The 8,930-nt window shown below is 41.1% G+C and overlaps 1 long non-coding RNA gene across 1 annotated transcript in view; it reads right to left on the reverse strand.

Moving 5' to 3' along the window:
* The window catches only part of LOC112946245, a 59,634-nt gene extending 56,661 nt beyond the window's left edge, over positions 1-2,973 (reverse strand). Inside the window, exon 1 of the long non-coding RNA XR_003249189.1 lies at positions 2,936-2,973. This is a non-coding gene — a long non-coding RNA (uncharacterized LOC112946245). The remainder of the gene's footprint in view (positions 1-2,935) is intronic.
* Positions 2,974-8,930: the final 5,957 nt, after the last annotated feature.

Genomic DNA, 8,930 nt, shown 5'->3' on the forward strand with positions numbered 1-8,930 from the left:
AGTCTAAAGTGCAGCACACCTGCTGAGCCAAACAGAACTAAAACACAGAAAAGCCTCTCACCAAATTTTCAATGCATGCTTCATTTAGTTATTGCTATATGGCTGGGTGTAATAGGAACGCCAAGAACTTCACTGCTCTCATTTATTTCTTCTAAGCATCAGTTCAAAATCTTTCTGTATTTCCTACTTTTCTAAATAATTTCTTTCTGATGTGCAACACTCCAGAGACCTCTTTCCTACCTTCAAAATCCTACATTAAAATGGAAGGCTGCTGAGGCATAACTTTATGCTACTGCAGTCAGGTACAATGCTGTGTCCCGGCATTCACTTTGCACATCACAGAAAAGTACATTAGCTAATCTCATAGCTTTAGTACTGATCACACTAAGTGCTTGGCTGCAGAAATGCTCTTCTGTATTATGATCTGACTCTGAAGCCTAGGAGCCTTCCAATGGAAGTCCTGCTCCTTTTGTTAAGATTATTGATGTTTCTTAGAGGACTAAGTCAATACTAAACCAACAGTTCAGCACTCCAGCTGAAGCTGGCATTTTATTTTGGCTATAACACTTTAAATTTCCAGGATTGCACTTTTAACTGCTAAAGATTTTTGGTTTGTGGTTTTCCCCCCCACCTTGTTTTAAAATTCCTTTTAACAAACCCAAACACAAGTCTTACCTCCTGAGAAATGTCTTTTTGGACAAACACATTCCACTTGCTCACAAGATTCCCCTGTGCTCTCAGCAATGATCTTCCCTCCTTCCAGTGTCCTGCCACTCCTGCTTTCTTATAAATGAGTTTACTGAATTGTATAAACATTTTCTGGTTGCAGTTCTTTCCTACTACCCATATTCTGCTTGCCTCCACATTCAAGTCACCACAAAGCAACTTAGGAGAAAGACTAGATTCCCTGTAAGTCCCTGAAATCACCTCAGATGCAGAACACCTGTAGTGCACAGAGCCATTCCCAACACCTGCTGTTTCGCACACTTCCAGAACATTCCTTTACCTGTCTTGAAAGCTTCCAGAAAGTGACTACAGTGGTGCAGGACATTTTTAGTCCTAAGCAACTTCAAGAACAGTCCCCTACAGAAAGTCATTCCTTAATATTCCCAGTTATGTTCCAGTTTAGGATGTTTTTCATCCTAAACTGGGTTCTTGCCAGGGCAGTCTAGTAGTTTATGATTTTCAGCCTGTAATCCTGTTCCTTTCTATTTCACCTTCACTTAATGTCATTAGTCTTCCTTCACAGAAACCTGAGCATTCATTTTCTAATTCATCTAGATGATACCCTGACAGAGGCTCCCTTGATCAAGACGTTGCCATTTATGTCTCTCCTTCAGTTAATCATTCTCAGAAATGAGATTTATAGAGAAAAAGGATGAAATCAAGCCTGACTGCCTTCAAGTTTCTCAACTTTCTATGATTCTGGCTGCTCATTCAGGTCAGGTGCTTTGCGGACTCTGTGCTTACTATGCTTTATTAAACAGGCCACTAGAGCTATTTTCCTATACTGGTGGTTCATAGTAGGCTTTCCCACCGTAAAACTAGATAAAGATTTGGGTGATGCAGCTCTGACATCCACACATCTTGCTGTTTGCTACTTCTAATGAGTATCCATCTTTGCCCACTTCTGGCTATATGTTAAAAGCTTTGAATGTGTTGTGATTAAATCAGAAATGATCACCCAGCTTCATCAAATACCACTGATCTTTATGAGAAACTGGCCTACAGCCTGCGAAATTCAAGGCAAACCCTCGTCCAGTTTCTTGCAGTACAAATAGCTGCATTTAAAGCATGTTCTTGCTATTAGGTCTAAGGCATTACAAGACCAAAATGTTCTGTATCTCATCTCCAATTTTCAAACAATCCAATATCCAGGCTATATATAGATATATTCTTGCTGTTCAATCTCTTAAAAATCAATCAATATTAATGTGTCTGCCTTAAACTTTTAAGGTCATTGTCTCCCTTCTGACATCTTTAACTACATCAACATCACATTATATCATTATAGACTCATGAAGCAATGTACTTTTACATTTTTGCAAGATAATGTCTCTTTTGTGTTTCGGTTTTTATCATAATATAAATCTTGAAATGTCATTTGCATATCTTTTGTTTAGCAAAGGAGACCCCCATTTAAGACTCTGTCATTTTAATACATAGACTTAAAAGCAGATGACTTTTTAAAGAAAATGCACCAAAATATTCCAATTTATTCTTCAACTGAAGCGGCTGCTGCATCAGTAAATTAGTAAATTCCCTTAACAATACACTTGCGAACAATTATGGTCTGCCTGCCTTTGGGCTCACTTGACAGTAGGGCTGCCATCTGTTGGGAAGTCCATTCATGGATTTTTAAAGGGCTATTTATAGGGTTTTTTATTATTATTTTAAACATTGCAAAATACCTCTTTGCTCTTCACCCTTCTGCCTACTCATTTTGTCTCTCCTGCCCTTGGACCTGGCTTTCATTATAGTCCCAGCGCTGTGCACCCCCAGCCGCATCCCCAGCCAGGGGCTCTCGGGCACGTTCCTTTTGGAGGCACCACTGGCCCGTTCCCCCGCCGAGGTGGCCAGGCAGAGCGCAGGGAGGGCACTTCTGCACACCAATGGACGGAACTGAATGGATTCACTCAAGAAATTCAAAGCAGCCATGGAGGAAACAGAATCAGGACAATGAACAGGAAGGGGATGCCAGGAGCCCCAGCTCTGGCTAGGTGGATATTTCATGAATTCCTTCAACAAACAGGCATCCTCTAGGGAAATTCAACACCTGGCAATCTTAGTGGATAGTGGTGCTGCAAGGAAAGCACAATGTTCACCCCTCTGGTAAATTCAAGTAATTAAACCCCTCTAAAAAAGGACCCTCTTAGGCTTTCTGCCCAGTAAATTCACAGTGAAAGGCAACTTTAATAAATGTTATAAATCTCACCTCTGAGCCAACAGGAAATTCGAATGTTTGCATGTGCAGGAGCCAGGGAGCTGCAGAAACAAAAGGTAAATGTGTGTATTAGAGTGTGTTATGCCCCTGCGCTGCGTGGGCGGCAGCAGCAGCACGAGGCCCTGCGAGGTGTCTGCGAGGACGGCGCTGGAGCCGCCCTGGTCCCTTCGGCTGCGCTGCACTGGGCAGGGCTGCCTGGCGGCCACGTTGCCACCTGGAAGAATCCAGGGTCACTTCCTATCGCACAACATTACTGCAAAGTACTTCAGAATTTCAATGTTTCAGACATAAAACTAAATTTAGACACTGCAACAAATATCTACCGTTTGTAAAATGAAAAGATCAAAGAACAGAGACTGTAGAGAATTTCTGATCAACACCCTGACAAGGGGTGTTAGTTTTAATAAACAGTAAGAATTTGAGGCCATTATGAAGTATGAGATGCAGTCTCGACTGTGTTTCTAATTTCCTTTCTTGCCTTTACTGCTGTTATATAAAGCTCTGTAGTGACGACAAACATTTATTGCAAAAGCCCGAGTGCCCTGCTCGGGATTACATTACTTCATCTGCATGGGGCATTCCCAGCCAGCGAGGAATATTTCCCTCTCGTCCCTCCTCAGTGCTGCTCGTGGCACGAGGCGCTGCACATAGATGTCAGTGATGTGTCAGTGAATGAGAAATGTGTTACTAGGTCTGAAGAATAAATGCCTGTGGAACATTGTTATTTTGGGTTGTTCTTTTAAAGTCATAGACAAACATACCCAGAGCTTTGTGCACATTCTTTACAGTGAATGTACGTATATAAAAGCAGTAGATATTTGGCTATATCAACTATGCAAAAAAAGGTTTTCTGCAAAATTTCTGGTAACCTGGTTTCTGTTGTGGCTACAGGAACTGTACTTTTTGTGTATTACACACTCCACAGACTTACAAATCACAGAAGGCCATTGCAATTAAGTTGAGATGAAGGAAAAGCAAAGGATGGATGGGAGGATGGACAGAAGGGGTTATATTGGTTGTGTGAAGTATTCACAGGAATGAGGGGCAGGGACAGTTCAGCCATTACAGAAATTCTCCAAGGAGGCAAAAAGTGTTTTCCAGCACAACTGGCTTGGTCTGTCTCCCTGTTCAATAATGTGGTAGTTTTTCACTTGGCAGACTGCTAGAATGATCAGCATAGCTCCCTGCTACATGATAATTTTAAAGGCATACTCAGAGTGGAAAAGAAGTAATTTTGCCATTTTTTACATTTGTTTTCCAGGTTTTCTATCAAGAAAAAAATGTCTTTTCTCTTTGTGTCTTCATATTAGCTCTACAGTCATCTATGGACAACCATCTAGATAGCTCTTCCATCTTGCTTCCCATCTTCAGACTCATGACACAGTTGAAAATATCTGGTGTGCTTTTCCACTAGGATACACATAACTGCTTTTGTAAGCAGATTTTATAAAGTTGCATTTTTAAATGATGGTCTTTTCTCATCTTAACATGACATCTGAATCACAGATCTGTGTTTTTATAAATATATATATTTCCATATGTGTGACTATATAGACATATACATATAGTTATTATATACGTCTATCATTACAGATGAAGAGATGCTTCAGACAAAACACGAAGGCAGAACTGTTCACGCCCCAAGATACAGGACTTGCAACTGCGGTCCTGCATGCACAGCCAAAGGCGGGGAGCCTGGATCCACCCTTCACATCCAAAACGCGTCCCAGGGTGACCCGTCCTGGCTGTGCCTGGGTATTCACCAACCAGGGGTCACCACAAGAAACTGGAACCCACCTCAGCAACAGTGACCAGAAACACTCTGTACAGAAGTACCTTTCGTTCTGCGTCAAACAAGGAACTGGAGGTTACATCCTTCCAAGCATGTCCATCAACAGGAAGAAGGTATTTTTCTAAAACTCTATTAAATAACTTTAACCCCTCCCCCAAAATGGAAGGTGGTGGTTATCCCACCTCTCTACCACCCTGGCATTACATCCACTTGATTTCTGGTACAACCCAGCTGCAGCTGAAGTTCAATATGCAAACCTTGGCTATCCCAGACCCCATATATCAATTTACATGAGTTTAACATAGTACAGGGCTAAAAGGGATAAGCATTCAGTGCCGGAAATGCCTAGAAGCCACACAGCACTGGTGTCAGAGATAACGCAGCGGCTGAGAACAGCCATTGGCCACCTCAGCTATCTTACCTACAGGACATTTTCCACCACCTCATTCCCAAGCGCCAGGCAGGCCTGACTGGCCGTATCTACTTGCAAGGAAAAGCCTGCTCTGTAAGGCGCTCTTGTGGATTAGGTCACGGAACCTTTAAATTAATCTTACCACAGGTAAGGATGGTACTTACTAAGGAGGGGAAAAAGCACATCATGGGGGAGCCTCAACTTTTGGTAAACGGTTATTTTTGGGTTTTTTTTTTTTTTTCCACTAGAATTTCATTAAATGGCTTTGTTATTTTTATCCCATAGAGGAAAGAAAAACAAAAATTTAATGAAGACGTGCTTTGGATCTGAAATTCTGTATAATATGTTGCATTTTTTTCAGAGTTAAATCTCAAGAAATTCCTCCAGATTTTGGTGAAACGAGTTTCCCTAAAGCCAAAATGAAATATAAAAAAGTAAGTTTTGAGATTTAAGCCACAAGGTCATTTTGACATTTGCCCATTTCTAATAAACAAAGCATATTTACTGCCCTTGTTCTGGATCACTCATTAAAACAGACACAAACTAGTTCTTTGCTCTGCTGCTGCATGAGACCTTGCCTACCTTAAAATTTTCGTTGGCTCCCTAAACGTTAACTTAGTGTATGGTGCAGAGCATGACAGACAAGCTGCTATTTCAGACTTGAAACAGCACCTGGAGGGCTAAGACCTCTCCCAGTTTAATAGTGGACAGAGCATCACTGCAGTGATCAGGGTCATGCGGCGGGTGAGGCAATCACGCACACTGAAATATCACATGTCACTGTGACAGCTGCAATAACCACCGCTTGCTTCCTTCAGCCAGGACATATCCACGGAATATGGTGAATACAGTACATGGCAGGATCTACCTCCTCGACCTCTGCTTCACGCTATAAACGTTTTAACGCCTGAGGCTCAGTGGGCAAGGACAGAGCAACCAACTTTCACACCGTGTTTTATATGATAAGGGATGCATGACAGGCCAGGAAGGAACTTCTTTTTTCAAATCTTGAGAATTCAGCAGAAAAGTTATTATTTGCTTGTTACTGACAATTGACTCCGCTGAGATAGAGTAACTTAGTTACTAAAGGATCCCAAGGAGACAGCTAGCAGTGATGAAACAACACCACACCATCCACAGCAAGTGTACATCATAAAACAGGCACCACTGGATTAAAAATAACCTTAATCTGTTTAGTGTACACAAAGGCAGCCTAGTCAAAACACTTCAACAATGATTTAAAATCTCAAGTTGGAGGCCAGTTTGAACCTTCAGGGAAGCCTCTCTATTCATAAGGAGCTTAACTAATCATAACTTTCCATGACTTATCGGAACTGGCTGCAGTGTGTCGCAGCATGATAACTGAGCTCTGGAAATGTAACAAAAGATGCCTTTTTTTTTAATAAAAATAATGGTGAGACTAAACCCAAAATTTTAATCTTTGAACTTTGTGGGGGGAAAACATCCTGTTACTGAAGGGAAGTGTTTCCATTTTTGGGGGTAACAGAGCAAGGAGCTCCGGGCTAGGAGCCCCGGCTGGGCCGCAGAGCCCGGCGCTCACGGCACCAGCAGCGATCAGAGCAGCCCCCACCAGACCCACATCTTTCTGCGTGGAGCTCAGCACAGAAAAGCTACCTGAAACACAGCACTCCTTTTACTGGCTTAATTGCTCAGTATTAACGACCTAGTGTTTAAGAAAGCAGGCAGTATTAGTTTTTTAATGTGCTCTATGCTATAGCTGTATGAAAGCTTCAGAATGAGGGTTAATGGGGCCCAAAAAGGCCTAGATTTCTATCTGCATTTTCTTCAGTGTAGTTCCAGATGCGCGGAGACCTCAGCCGAGACCTGCAAGCTTTATGTATGGCTTTCTTTTATCTTCAAGGAAAAAAAAAGGGGGGAGGAAAAAAAGAGAATAAAAGAATGAAGCAGTGCCAAACATTACAAGAAAGGCTTAATAAATAAAGCCCAGGGTCACAATGCTGCTCTTATTGCCCTGAAATATATCACGGAACCTCAGTATATTCATATTTGTTTACATTATAAATGTTCTAAATGAGCTAATTATAGTGATCATAATTTACAATTAAAAACAAACAGTTAAGAAATTTCAAAGGCTTTCAATATCTTTTCTTTAATCATTCACCCAGGCTCAAAATATGCATTTTTTAGATTAAAGCATTAAAGTTGCTAATTATATTCTCAGAACTAACAATTATTTCTTTACCCTTTTACTACCTTCTTCTGGCAACAAAAAAAAATGTCAGCACTGATTTAATTTTTTGTTATTACAGGATTAAAAGAAGTTTCTAAAATGCAATTAAATGTGCCCTATAGCTATAGTAACTTTCCTATCAGCATCCAAAACCTCTTCGCTAAAACAACAGCATAAAAAAATTATTCAGACTTTCTAGACATACTTTTTTCTCCTTTTATAACACATTCCTTTGGTGATTATCTCCAATGACAACTCAACCATCTTAATGAGACTCTGTGCACATCAAGATCGTGGCGAAAGTAGATTAATAGAAGAAAATGAAAGTTAAAGAGGCTGTTAAGAGTGCAAAACCCTGCACATGTCAAGCACTGGATCTTCACCTTTGGGAGCTTGGTTCAAGTTCACCCTGAGGCCCTAAGTGAAAAGTTCAATAGTCTCAACTATGTCCCTACTTGATATATCACAAAATCAATTATTTTATGGTGGTACATTTGGTAACCTATGCTCAGAGAGAATCAAGATTTTTCCCACTAGGAATTCACCAATTATCTGCTCAGTGAATTATTCTCAGATAAAACAGAAATACCTGCTGTCAGCAGGAGTTTCTCATTATACCGCCTATCAGTTTAGTAGCCGATCTGTTTGGGAACACGGCGCTGTTGCACCTGGCCCATGCCCCACTGGCCACTGTGTCATCATGGAAATGTGTGGTGTCAGCACACCGAAGCATGACGCAGTGCCCAAACTGGGACTGCTTTGTAGAAGAGAAATAGTCCTTGAGAGCAACCAACATTATGCCATGGAGAAAACAGAGCAGGGCATTTTATTATAGATTTTCCAGTTCTTCAAGGAGTCAGGTCCTAAAAGGTGACCCAGGAAGGTAAGATCCTGCATTTCATTTTCCTAGCTACAAACACCATTTTCTAACAGCCATCAACAGTGTACTTGGTCCAGGCCACAGGAACATATCTTACTAGCAGCACTCTCAGATACTTAATATGATATGGCTGCAATTGAAACTGATGTATTTACCTTAATTACTTTTACAATTTAAAATTTCAATTAAATATAAAAGGGTTTCATAAAAGGAATACCATCCTGAAAAATAAATCCAGCACACTCAGATAGGAAATAAGCACTCTGTGTGCTGGTGAATGCCTGCTTAAATGGAGCCCCACTCATTGCCAGTACCACTTCATGGCCTGCCATGGTCTGTCCAAACTAGACTCCCCACGCTTCTCAAGGGTTAAAATTTTCTTTCATAAAGCCACCTTCAACACCATTAATGGGGACTAGCATCCTCTGGCAGGTTCTGCTAATGGCCTACGTAGAGGTGTTTGTTGTCTCTGAAAGATCCCTGGGCCCTAGGACGAAGGCAAGTGCATAGGAAGCCAGCAGTGATGCTGCCCTTGCAGCAGTTATTTTGTGAACTGCCATTTGTTTAAAAGAGACTTCTTTCAGACTGAACTATTCCAACTATTTTCTGTAGTGGACAATTAAACAAAATCCTGATATATAAGATAGAAATGTCTAGATTTGGCTGTGGAAATGGTAGAGGCCCAAAGGC

This window comes from Nothoprocta perdicaria, unplaced genomic scaffold, assembly GCF_003342845.1.
Source record: "Nothoprocta perdicaria isolate Ctin4 unplaced genomic scaffold, notPer1 scaffold_20, whole genome shotgun sequence".
NCBI lineage: Eukaryota > Metazoa > Chordata > Aves > Tinamiformes > Tinamidae > Nothoprocta > Nothoprocta perdicaria.